Raw genomic sequence first — 12,034 nt, forward strand, 5'->3', positions numbered from 1 at the left:
GTTGAACAGTTTCTATAAGCAGATTTTATCTTTTGCTGAGATGCTACCTGGTAACTTCCAACAGCCAAACATGCTACATGACCTATAACTTCCCCACGTAAAGAAACGATCTGTCTTTGACATCAGTGGGGCAGACAATCCAGGAGTCCTGAATCCATGACCTTTCTTATGGACTAGTAACTGAATTCCTCAGAGATACGAAGGGGAAAAATAACTCTTGAAAGCTGTTGATACTATTTTAAATTCTTTAAAGGTAGGGGACAGACTGAGTAAGTAATCAAAGGAAGAGGCGGGAATTTGAAGAATACTGCTTTTTGGGTAAGGAATGACAACAGGTTAGGTTTAATTTGCTTCCTAGCCCATTCATATTTATTATGGGAAATTTGGAGGTCAGAGTCATAGCATAACCTTTCCAATGAATATTGCATACCAGGCTGTCAGCAGCCGGTGTATCAGAGAGTCTTTGGGGGGTTGGTGGTATAAAACAAAGACCTAATCAAAAGCAGAGTGGAATTAAGTATATGAGAACACCATCCTTTCCTCTCTTAGCCTGGGTAGCAGACAGCACGTTTATTGAGTGAGAAGGAAGTATTAAGTACCAAGTCCAGCTTGCCATGGATATTCCGGTGTAGAGTTACAGGATATTGGAAGAATTTTTTTTTTTTAATTTTAACATTTATTTATTGTTGAGAGACAGAGAGAGCACGAACAGAAGAGGGGCAGAGAGAGAGGGAGACACAGATCCGAAGCAGGCTTCAGGCTCTGAGCTGTCAGCAAAGAGCCCAACGGGGGGCTCAAACTCACACACCATGAGATCATGACCTGAGCTGAAGTCGGACGCTTAACCAACTGAGCCACCCAGGAGCCCTGAAAATTGTTTTTTAATCTAAAATGTGTTTAGGGGGCGCCTGGGTGGCGCAGTCGGTTAAGCGTCCGACTTCAGCCAGGTCACGATCTCGCGGTCTGTGAGTTCCAGCCCCGCGTCAGGCTCTGGGCTGATGGCTCGGAGCCTGGAGCCTGTTTCCGATTCTGTGTCTCCCTCTCTCTCTGCCCCTCCCCCGTTCATGCTCTGTCTCTCTCTGTCCCCAAAATAAATAAAAAACGTTGAAAAAAAAATTTAAAATGTGTTTAGTAGCACCTGGGTGGCTCAGTCGGTTAAGCGTCTGACTTCCACTCAGGTCATGATGTCGTGGTCTGTGACTTTAAGCCCCGCATCAGGCTCTGTGCTGACAGCTTGGAGCCTGGAGCCTGCTTTGGATTCTGTGTCTCCCTCTCTCTCTGCCCCTCCCTAGCTCACAGTCTGTCTGTCTGTCTGTCTCTCTCTCTCTCTCTCTGTCTTTCTCTATCTCAAAAAATAAACATTAAAAAAACATAAAATATGTTTAGAGTTTCCTAAATTCGGTTTAGTATTTTATGATTGAATTTTCTAGAAGAGTCAGGTAAATCCTGGGTCCTACCTATATGCTGGGCATTATCCAGAGTGATGTAAGAACAAGTGTCTGCTTCACACAGTTCAGACGTAAGTCCTGGCTGGTTCTCCAATCTCCTTCTCTTCCACACTTGCTTTTGTTGGCTGGTCTCAGCTGCACCAAGCCCCAGCACGCCAGTCTCCTTTGCTGTTCTTTAAACACATGGAGCATGGTTTGACTTTAAGGCATTTGCCCTTTTCTTTCCCCTGTCTAGACCTCAGCTTGAACACCATCTAGCAGAATGACCTTCTCTATAAAGATAGCACTCTACTCGCTATCCAGTCTGATGCCCCCTTTACTTTGCTTTATTTTTTATATAGCACTTATTCCAACCTAACATACTGTGTATTTCCTTGTAATTCATCTACCCCTATCATAATGTCAGCCCCCTGAAAATAACTATCATCTGTTTTGTTCACTACAGCGTTCCTAGCCCCTAGAACAGTGCCTGCTATGTAGGAGATAATAGATTTTTTGTTGAATGAATGTACAGAATGCTTGAACTCAGTTTACCCAATGGACATGCTCCTGAGCAATTGTATATGTATTAATTATTATAGATGGAAACATATTTTAAATGCTTTAGGAGAACCCTGTTGTTGAAATGAATCCTATCTTTCATCAATCCTTTAAAAGAAATTTGAATTCCCAGTTAGCCTTTTGTTTAGACCCAAGTTTTAGAGTTACATTTTTCCTTCAAGCAAGATCTACCTATGTATGGCTGTGTGCATGTTGGAGAACATTCCAAGGGTCATCTGAACTTATATGTGCTTTCTGTACAGATGATCAGAATCACCACCATGATTCCACACCATGATAGGTGTGTTTTTTTGGTCCCTAATGAAGACCAATAGAACTGAAGGACTCGGTGGAAAATACTACCTGGAAGGAGGGATGATATTAAAATATTGACGGCCATTGTGGCCACACTTGCTGTGTCAACCCTTTAGTTGATGGATCTGGGAAAGCTGACAGAACAGGGTAGCACAGGTGCCTCAAGGCTGACCACTGGCCAGGGGGAGGAGTTTGCAGATTGCTCAGACATTGTGCCTGTAGATTTTATTTATTTTATTTTATTTTATTTTATTTTATTTTATTTTATTTTATTTTATTTTATTTATGCCACATATCCCTACTTGGCTGTAAGGTCCTCCTGGCTTGGGCAGGAATTACCTGCGTGGTGCCTGTATCTGATGGGTGCTTAATTAACATTTGGTCAGTGAATTCACTATGTGAGACAACTTGATGAGAAAATCTGACTTGAAAGTGTTTTTTCCATCCATGGAGGTGGTTTAGTGCTGGCACAGTGAGGGTTTTCTTACAAGAGCAGCTTGTGGGGCCCCCAGTTCTTTCTTTCAATCACCAGGAAAGAGTAGGAATAGGGTCCTGATAGGCAAATACAAGTTGTGTGGAGTCTGAGCAGCTTACAATTTGGGTGGCCCTTTGTGAGAGAACAAATATGCAGTTAGGCACAGGGTCTGGGCAGTAGTCTGGAAGCTTAGGTTTCAGTAGTTTGACAGCCAGTCTGCTTCTGGGGCTGCGAGCTTTCCAGGCTCAGGGGGCTGGCTTTGTTAGGGGACTCCCGAGGTGGGCTCACTGAAGGCCTGTTTGCAGGGAGGATGGGGCACTCCCTGGGAACAAATTTGTCCTAAGAAAGGGTCAGGCCTACTAATAACAAGGCCCTAGTTATCAGAGGACCAATTCTGAGAAGAATGGGAGGACTTTTTCTCAGAACTGGTTTCTCTCTGGCTCTATACTATATTGCAGCCCAGAGTGGCACCCCCGGTACCCAGGGGTGATGTCCTGAACGTGACAGGAGAGTTGTCCTCCCACCTCCATAAGAAGTGGGCTTCAGTCCCCAGAGTGCTGGTGTCACCCAGAGGTGGGGACACCAACCCAGAGACCATGGTCTGGGCATCTCATCACCTCATAGATAGTGGTGGAGGCTGGCAGACTTTATAATAACAGCTTTGGTTGCCCTTCATGGGGCACATTCATGCTGGGTGTCTTCAAATATATTCTCTCTCATTCTTACAGGAGGCTTGCAAGGTGAATTATCATTAACTCCGTGTTACAGGTATAATTGGATGATGGCATATTTGCTCACACGGCACTTACTGCACAGAGACAACATAAATTATTTTCTCCAGCTGATTTGAACCTCTTTATGAGTCCCAACCCCGCTGGGTAGCACAAAACTGAGTTCTCCCAATTAACAACACCTCAGTCTCTTCTGGTTTATGGTCCCTTTCCTGTTTAAACAGTCAAGGTTTTCTAGTTAAGTTCCCTATCAGGGCTGTTTTAATTAGTCTCTTTTGGATAACTCATTCTTCCTGATGATATGGTACTCTTGCAGAGTTCCTCATTTCCCCCTTCTCCACAAAGATAGTCCTGTGTGCTGGCAGGACTCACTGGCGTTGCCCAGTCAGGCCATGGGACTTCTGGACACTCACTGTTCTACCCCATGGGCCAGGCAATCAGGGAGGGTAAATGGATCCGTCTGCTCTCCGTCTTCGAGAGTCACAGGTGTTGCACACTGTTGAGGGCTGGTCATCTGTGCTGTTGTGAAGTTTGTAGGGGGGTGATCACTCAGCACCTTTGTATCTATGCCTGGGCTTGTGGAAACTTCTGGATCCTTGGATGCCACACATAGGCCATGGGGAGACTGCAGAGCAACACTGGCTCACCCCATCTGGGAGGAACACTGCAGTGACTCCCACTCTCTCTGGCTCTCTCTGGCTCCCTCTTGCCCTGATCCCTGGGGCTGGAGAGGGCCATGGCTTCCGTTGTCTCTGTGTTACTTTGTGTGTTCTCTCCCTGTTGGCATATAGTGTGACCGTCTGATATGGCCCAGTGGTCTTCCAAGTCCTTTTCCATGTGTCCCCTCAAAAACATCTGGAAAGCTATGACTGCCTTTTCAAGTTGATATCAGATGTTTTTCATCTAAATTAAAGAGTTGCAAAGGATGTAATTTCTGGCATACTGTAAATACTGACATTTTAGAATACAACCGTTACAGTGCTCTTTTACATTTACTCAGTGGAGTCTAAATACCAGAGTGATTTAATACCCATGGTTCAAAAAACACATGAACAAGCTCTTTTTTAACAGTTGGAAGTTTCACAATGTTTCTTTTTCTCCTTGAAATTGTATTTCCATTTCACTTCTCCCGCAGAACTTTAGCCTAATGTGATATATTTTTATGCTTGAAAGTCTTTTATTAATCACCCTATCATTCCTCAACTATATATATATATATATGTATATATATATATATACATATATATATACATATATATATATATATATATATATATACATATATATATATATATATACACACATATTTTTTTTGGTCATATTTTTTGGTCATCACAGCATTCTGTTAGAAAATTGTTGTGGGTTAAATTCCAACAAAATTATTATTAACACAACATTGATCAAAGCAATATATATACATACACATATTACATATTTTATGGTTAATTATTAAACATAAAAATAATTGTGCTCGAAATGTATCTCTTAATAAAATGGATGGGAGGATTGTTATGGCAATTCTGGTAGGCTTTGCAGACACTGATATTTCAGTGTCCTTTTGTCTGTTGCCTGGAGGTTTTATGCCTTAAGGAAATGCATCTTAGTAAGGTTTGAGGCAGCTTCCTTTCTTTGAGTTGTCTATCTTCCTCTGTGGAGTGAGGGAGGAAGGAGATAGGAAACTGTAGCAGATATAACATTGATCCCCTATAACTCTCCATATCTGGGGTGCTTTGGACAGTGAGAAGTTTCTGGAAGTTTAAAGACCACTATCCCCAGCCCTGGCTCTTGCCTGTTTCGAAGGGGTGTTTGAAGGGGTGGCCCCAAAGTCTTTACCTTCTTCTCTGGGACACTAAATCTCATGCAAAGTATTCAGGCTTTAGAAGACAGCAAGACAATACAAATGCAAATAACTGCTTTAATAATGTCAGTAGGAAAAAAAAATGTCAGTACATTGCCTGCGTCATAGAGATGAGGAAATTAAGGCCTGGAGATGTTAAAATAGGTCAAAATATGTAGTCAGTTGGTAGCAAAGAAGGAATTTGACTTCAGGTCTGGGATCCTTTCTGTTAATGGATCATGGTTTCCAAGCTAGCCTGTGGATAGCTGCATCAGAATCATGAGTCTTTTTTTGTTTGTTTGTTTTTTTAAAATTTTTAATGTCTATTTATTTTTGAGAGAAAGCAAGAGAGTGAGAGAGCGCGAGTGTGAGCAGGGGAGGGGTGGAGAGAGACAGAACACAGAATCAGAAGCAGACTCTAGGCTCTGGGTTGTCAGTACAGAGCCCAACATGGGGCTTGAACTCACAAACTGTAAGATCATGACCTGAGCCAAAGGCAGATGCTGAACTGACTGAACCACCCAGGCACCCCAGGGAGCACCCTTTTCTTGTAGCAGCTTCTGCATGGGGCTGCTTTTAAAGCACCTGCCCAGAACTCTGGGGCTTTCCTGTGAGAATCTTTGTGGCCTTTGAAAGTCAGTCTGGAGCAAATTCAGGATCTTGATGAGACTGGCTGCCATTTGTCTTCAGTATGGAGAATGGAATGGCTTGCTGTGAACCGATTTCTTTTCTTTCTTTCTTTCTTTCTTTCTTTCTTTCTTTCTTTCTTTCTTTCTTTTTTAAATAAGTGTTTATTCATTTTTGAGAGAGAGAGAGACAGAGCAGGGGAGGGGCAGAAAGAGGGGGATAGAGGATCTGAAGCAGGCTCTGTACTGACAGCAGGGAGCCCAATTCGGGGCCCAAACTTATGAACCCACAAGATCATAACCTGAGCTGAAGTCAGACGCTCAACCAACTGAGCCACCCTGGTGCCCTCAACCCATTTCTTTGTTAACATCCTCAGTGCCTATGGGCAAAAGGCAGCATCTTCTCCTGTACTTCTCTCTGGACCCTCTCCATCACTGGGTTTCCTCTGTAGCTGTTCTAACTTTGATAGTCCTGGAGGTAAATTCCCTTCCTCACAGGGCAGCTGAGAGGGAGGGTTAAGTTGTGTACTGACAGTCTTTGGGTTTTCTTCTTGGATGGAAAGACCTTGAGGAAAACCTGGTATCATCAATAGTCACCACGCTCCAAATCCAGCTCTGTGCCTACATTGTGCTTCAAGCACAGTTTGGGAGAACAGGGTTCACACACGCCTCTTTCTAGCAAGGTGCTGCTAGAAACAGTTTTCATAATCCAGCAGGGCCAGAGGGTGAGTATTACAACAGAGGGAGAGACAGGAGACCTATTTATCACTGTGTTGTCACTTTGAGGGAAAACAAGCTTTATTCCTGCTTGCCATGAGGCCTAGATGGATGTCAATTGAGTTACTGAATTTCTGTCTGAAAAATTGTGCCCAATACAGGAGGCTTCAGGGGACATCCATAATGGGAAACAGCAGCAAAGCAGTAAATATCAGGCTGTGGTTCTCTCCCAGGCATGCTGACTCCTGCACCGATGCACACACTTGTTTCCCCATCTTTTTTTGGAGGTGGTCCCTGGACCTGGGAATCCGAGGGATCGTCCCCACAATACTTTAAGACTTCATTGATTCTCTCCTGCCAAGTGTGCTAATGAAGCTCAAGTCCTACAGCAGAGCGCCACCCTCCCTCCTCATCAACTCCGTTTCACTCTCTCCCTGCCAACTCTAGCAATTGACTCATGAGAAATCCCGTTAGAGGATTTTTTTTTCTCGTAAAACACACGCACTCCACACCTCATAAAGGTTGCAGAAAGGTGTAGTAATGATCTGGCAGACATCTACCCAGTGAGACAAATTTTCCGTTGTGAAAGCTACTACTCCTTAATTTAGTCTGAATGTAGAAAGCACAGAATTCCTTACCTGACTTCGTCAAAGTTGCTAGGATGAGACATAGAAATTGGATCTTGGGAGTGCAGTGGATTTGGTACCGGGTCTCATTAAGGGCATTTAAATTTTTGGTATGTCAACCTTTCAGTGGGAGATTGAAGAAGATCCATAAGGAATATTCAAGGTTCGGACCATTAAAGCTGTGATTTCCTTTAAACATGAAGCTTTGGGTATAATGGACATTTTTGTCCATCCAGCAAAAATTCCCCATCCTCAACGGGAAGGGGAGAGTGAATACTCAAGGGTTTATTCTCAACCTTAAGAAATAGTCTAATTTCAGCTCTTTTACCTGAAGATATGGGAGTGACTCTGGTCACAAAGGGTAATCACTGTCCCTAACATCACAGGTAGTCCTGTGATGCCCTCCGCTACTCCTCACCAGCGTCTCTCAGAATGCCTAATGCAAAGAATAGTTTCTTGATTTCTTTGTACCATTAGGCAGTGCCTCCTTCATTCCTTCAATCATACATTCGTTCAATAAGCTACTGCTGTGCTATGTGAGCAAAACAGGCAGGTCTCTGGATTACAAAAGGGGGATTGCCCCTCTGGGCAAGAGGGGGATTAGGGATGCGTGGGGAGGTGATCCCAGAGTCCCATGGAGAGCAGATGGTGGCTTGAACCAAGACCCAGATGCTACCAGTGGTTTAGCAAGCGGCACACAGATTTGTAGTATAGTTAGAAGACACCATTAACAGAACTCAGTGAGGAATTGGAGGCGGAAAGATGGTCCACTAGTGTCCAATAAAAGCAGCTTGGAGGACGCAGGTTCATGAGATCAGGCAGAGCACACACAGATTTCTTTTTCTCCTGCAGCTCCAACCATTCTTTGCCAGTTTTCTTTGTTTCTGTTACTTTTTATATCCTTTAAATATTGAGGCTCTCAAGCAGTTTATCTTTGGCCTCCTCTTCTCCCTGTGTGATTTCTTCCACATCTTGGCTTTACTATAAAGCAGATAGCTCCTAAAGCCATGTAGACAGAGCCCCATCTCTGTATTTCCCACCAAACACTGGGATGCTTCTTAGGCATTTGAACTTCAACGTGTTGAAAATTGAACTCCTCTTCTCCCTCTGCCGTCTCCTACTACCCCAATGCCTGTCCTTGAATTTGACCTGCTCCTGTGTTCTCTACCTTGGTCACTGGATCACTAGCCTGCTGGTCCCCCAGATCTGTATCCTGGGGATCATCTTAGACCTTTCTTCTTCTCTCAGGGCTCTCTTTTTATCACTGTATTTTATTGCTTCTCTAGCTTATATATTTCTCATCCATGTCATTGCTAAGCTGAGCCCCCATGTCTTTCAGCAGTTCCCTCAGTCAGTATTGATCCCTTCTAGTCTGCCTTCTGTGTGCTCCCAGACTGATCTTATTCTCTCCTCTAAAGCTGGGGGATGGCTTGCTTCCTTTAGAATGAAGCCTTTTGCACAGTGTTTTAAATCCTTCCATAACGTTCTTCCTGCTGGCAACAATTTCATCGCATCTGTTCTTCAGGGAAGTCATTTCTGCCTCTCGTTCACACCTGTCTCATGACCCTCCTGTCTTTGTGTCCTGAGTTGAAAGGCCTCCTCCTTCTTCCTTCTTCACTTGACTTGTGTGCTCCCTTCTAATCCATCTAATCCTTGCTTTTCTCAGAACCTTCCCTGAGCCCTCAGGCTGATGCAGGTCCCCCTTTTCTGTGTTTTCTTACCCCATCATTAGGCACTTTATACCCTGTGCTGTCACTGTAAATTCTCTTGTCTGTGTTCCCTACCAGGCTACAAGCTCCTTGAGAGCATGGACTCCTCCTCACTTTCTTCTGAGAGTACACAGAAGCACCAAGAACATGGCACTGTTAACCACTAATAAATTTAGTTGAATCAATAAACAAATTGTTTTATGTGCATTTTTCAGTGAAGATCTATGAGAAAAATCTATAAGCTATGGTTCTGACTTTTTTCTTTTAATAATACTTATTAGTTATTTATGCCATTCAAATTGATTACAATGAAGATACAGAAAACTTTAACTGAATCTAATCTCAGCTATGAAGGATAAGACTTTGAAATCCAGTCATACTTCTGGAAATTACAGACACTCATTAACTAGTGTCCTCTCTTAATTTTGGAAGAGCATCCCATTAGAAAAATTTTTTTACATTCACTGTAGGAGTGTATAGGAGTATAAACAGCTTTCTAAAACATGGATATTAAGCAACATTGGTATGTCATTTTATTTATCTATCTATTTATTTATTTTTATTATTTTAAAGAGATATAGAGTGAGAATCTTAGCAGGCTGTATGTTCAGCATGGAGCCTTACACAGGGCCTGATTCCATGAGTCTGGGATCATGACCTGAACTGAAATCAGTCAGTCAGTCAACTGACTGAGCCACCCAGGCACCCTGTTATATCAGTTAATAAGGAAATTATCATCCTGGGAACATTAGGCATGAGAAAACGAGAACAGTAACAAGAAAAGGAAAGAGTTAGGGAGAGCTCTAAATGTTTGTCTTTCCTTCCACCAGAATATAACCTTCATGGGGGTAGGAACATGATTGGGTTCATTCTGCAGTCAAGCACCCAATGTCAAGCACCTTGCTTAGTGCATAGATTCTGAAGAAGGAAGGAAGAAAAGAAAATAGGAGTAAAAAATGATGGGGATTGGCAGATATGGGAGCAACAAAGGAAACATTTTTATTTTTTTTATTTTTTATTTTTTTTATTTTTTATTATTTTTTATTTTTTAATATATGAACTTAACTGTCAAATTGGTTTCCATACAACACCCAGTGCTCATCCCAAAAGGTGCCCTCCTCAATACCTATCACCCACCCTGCCCTCCCTCCCACCCCCCATCAACCCTCAGTTTGTTCTCAGTTTTTTTTTTTATTTATTTTTTATTTTTTTTATTTTTTAATATATGAAATTTACTGTCAAATTGGTTTCCATACAACACCCAGTGCTCATCCCAAAAGGTGCCCTCCTCAATACACATCACCCACCCTGCCCTCCCTCCCACCCCCCATCAACCCTCAGTTTGTTCTCAGTTTTTAACAGTCTCTTATGCTTTGGCTCTCTCCCACTCTAACCTCTTTTTTTTTTTTTTCCTTCCCCTCCCCCATGGGTTTCTGTTACGTTTCTCAGGATCCACATAAGAGTGAAACCATATGGTATCTGTCTTTCTCTGTATGGCTTATTTCACTTAGCATCACACTCTCCAGTTCCATCCATGTTGCTACAAAAGGCCATATTTCATTTTTTCTCATTGCCACGTAGTATTCCATTGTGTATATAAACCACAATTTCTTTATCCATTCATCAGTTGATGGACATTTAGGCTCTTTCCATAATTTGGCTATTGTTGAGAGTGCTGCTATAAACATTGGGGTACAAGTGCCCCTATGCATCAGTACTCCTGTATCCCTTGGATAAATTCCTAGCAGTGCTATTGCTGGGTCATAGGGTAGGTCTATTTTTAATTTTCTGAGGAACCTCCACACTGCTTTCCAGAGCGGCTGCACCAATTTGCATTCCCACCAACAGTGCAAGAGGGTTCCTGTTTCTCCACATCCTCTCCAGCATCTATAGTCTCCTGATTTCTTCATTTTGGCCACTCTGACTGGCGTGAGGTGATATCTGAGTGTGGTTTTGATTTGTATTTCCCTGATAAGGAGCGACGTTGAACATCTTTTCATGTGCCTGTTGGCCATCCGGATGTCTTCTTTAGAGAAGTGTCTATTCATGTTTTCTGCCCATTTCTTCACTGGGTTATTTGTTTTTCTGGTGTGGAGTTTGATGAGCTCTTTATCGATTTTGGATACTAGCCCTTTGTCCGATGTGTCATTTGCAAATATCTTCAAAGGAAACATTTTTAAACACATCAGCAGCTTGCTCTTACATATGACACACCATCTAATGCTCACTTTTCCCTTGCTGGGGGTACCAGATACTGTCTGTGGTCACTCAGGTCCATGCTTAACTTTCTTTATCCATCTCTCTACCTCTGGGGCCGGAAGCCTGTTAACTACATTTCCCGGACCTTTTAGCCAGCTGGCTTATGAGATTCTGCCAGGGAGAGGTACTAATGGGAAGGTAAAAGGTGGGAGAAAGGGAAAAGCTGCTTTAGTTTCCAGCTCTGGGCAGCAGTAATGGCAATGAAAGCCATGTCAGTGGGCAGCAAGTGTCTCTCCCAGTTCTTGTTCAGTAGCCAGATTCTGACAGTTGGCAGTGAACATGAGCTGTGGGGACATCATTTCCCCTTAGCTCCTCTGGGGGCTTCTATAATTACTTATTTCTGAATATCTTGTACTTTGAGCCCCCTAATCCCTCTGTCACCTTTGTAACCAATGACCTATATTATTAAATCCTCTCTGAAATATCTGGAATACTTTCCATTTTCCTAGTTAGAAACTGGCTGCTACATCTACACTGACCATTAAACATCAACAAATGAACAAATCAATATCTGCACACATCCATTTTTGGTTAAAGGAGTATATACAATGCCACTTTGAACTGTAAAATGCATTTTGATTTATCTTTTTTTTGATAAGAATGTGTTGCCTTATTTTTTTTTATTTTTTTTCAGTATATGAAGTTTATTGTCAAATTGGTTTCCATACAACACCCAGTGCTCATCCCAAAAGGTGCCTTCCTCAGTACCCATCACCCACCCTCCCCTCCCTCCCACCCCCCATCAACCCTC

Source organism: Panthera tigris, chromosome B3, assembly GCF_018350195.1.
Source record: "Panthera tigris isolate Pti1 chromosome B3, P.tigris_Pti1_mat1.1, whole genome shotgun sequence".
In the NCBI taxonomy this organism is placed as follows: Eukaryota; Metazoa; Chordata; class Mammalia; order Carnivora; family Felidae; genus Panthera; species Panthera tigris.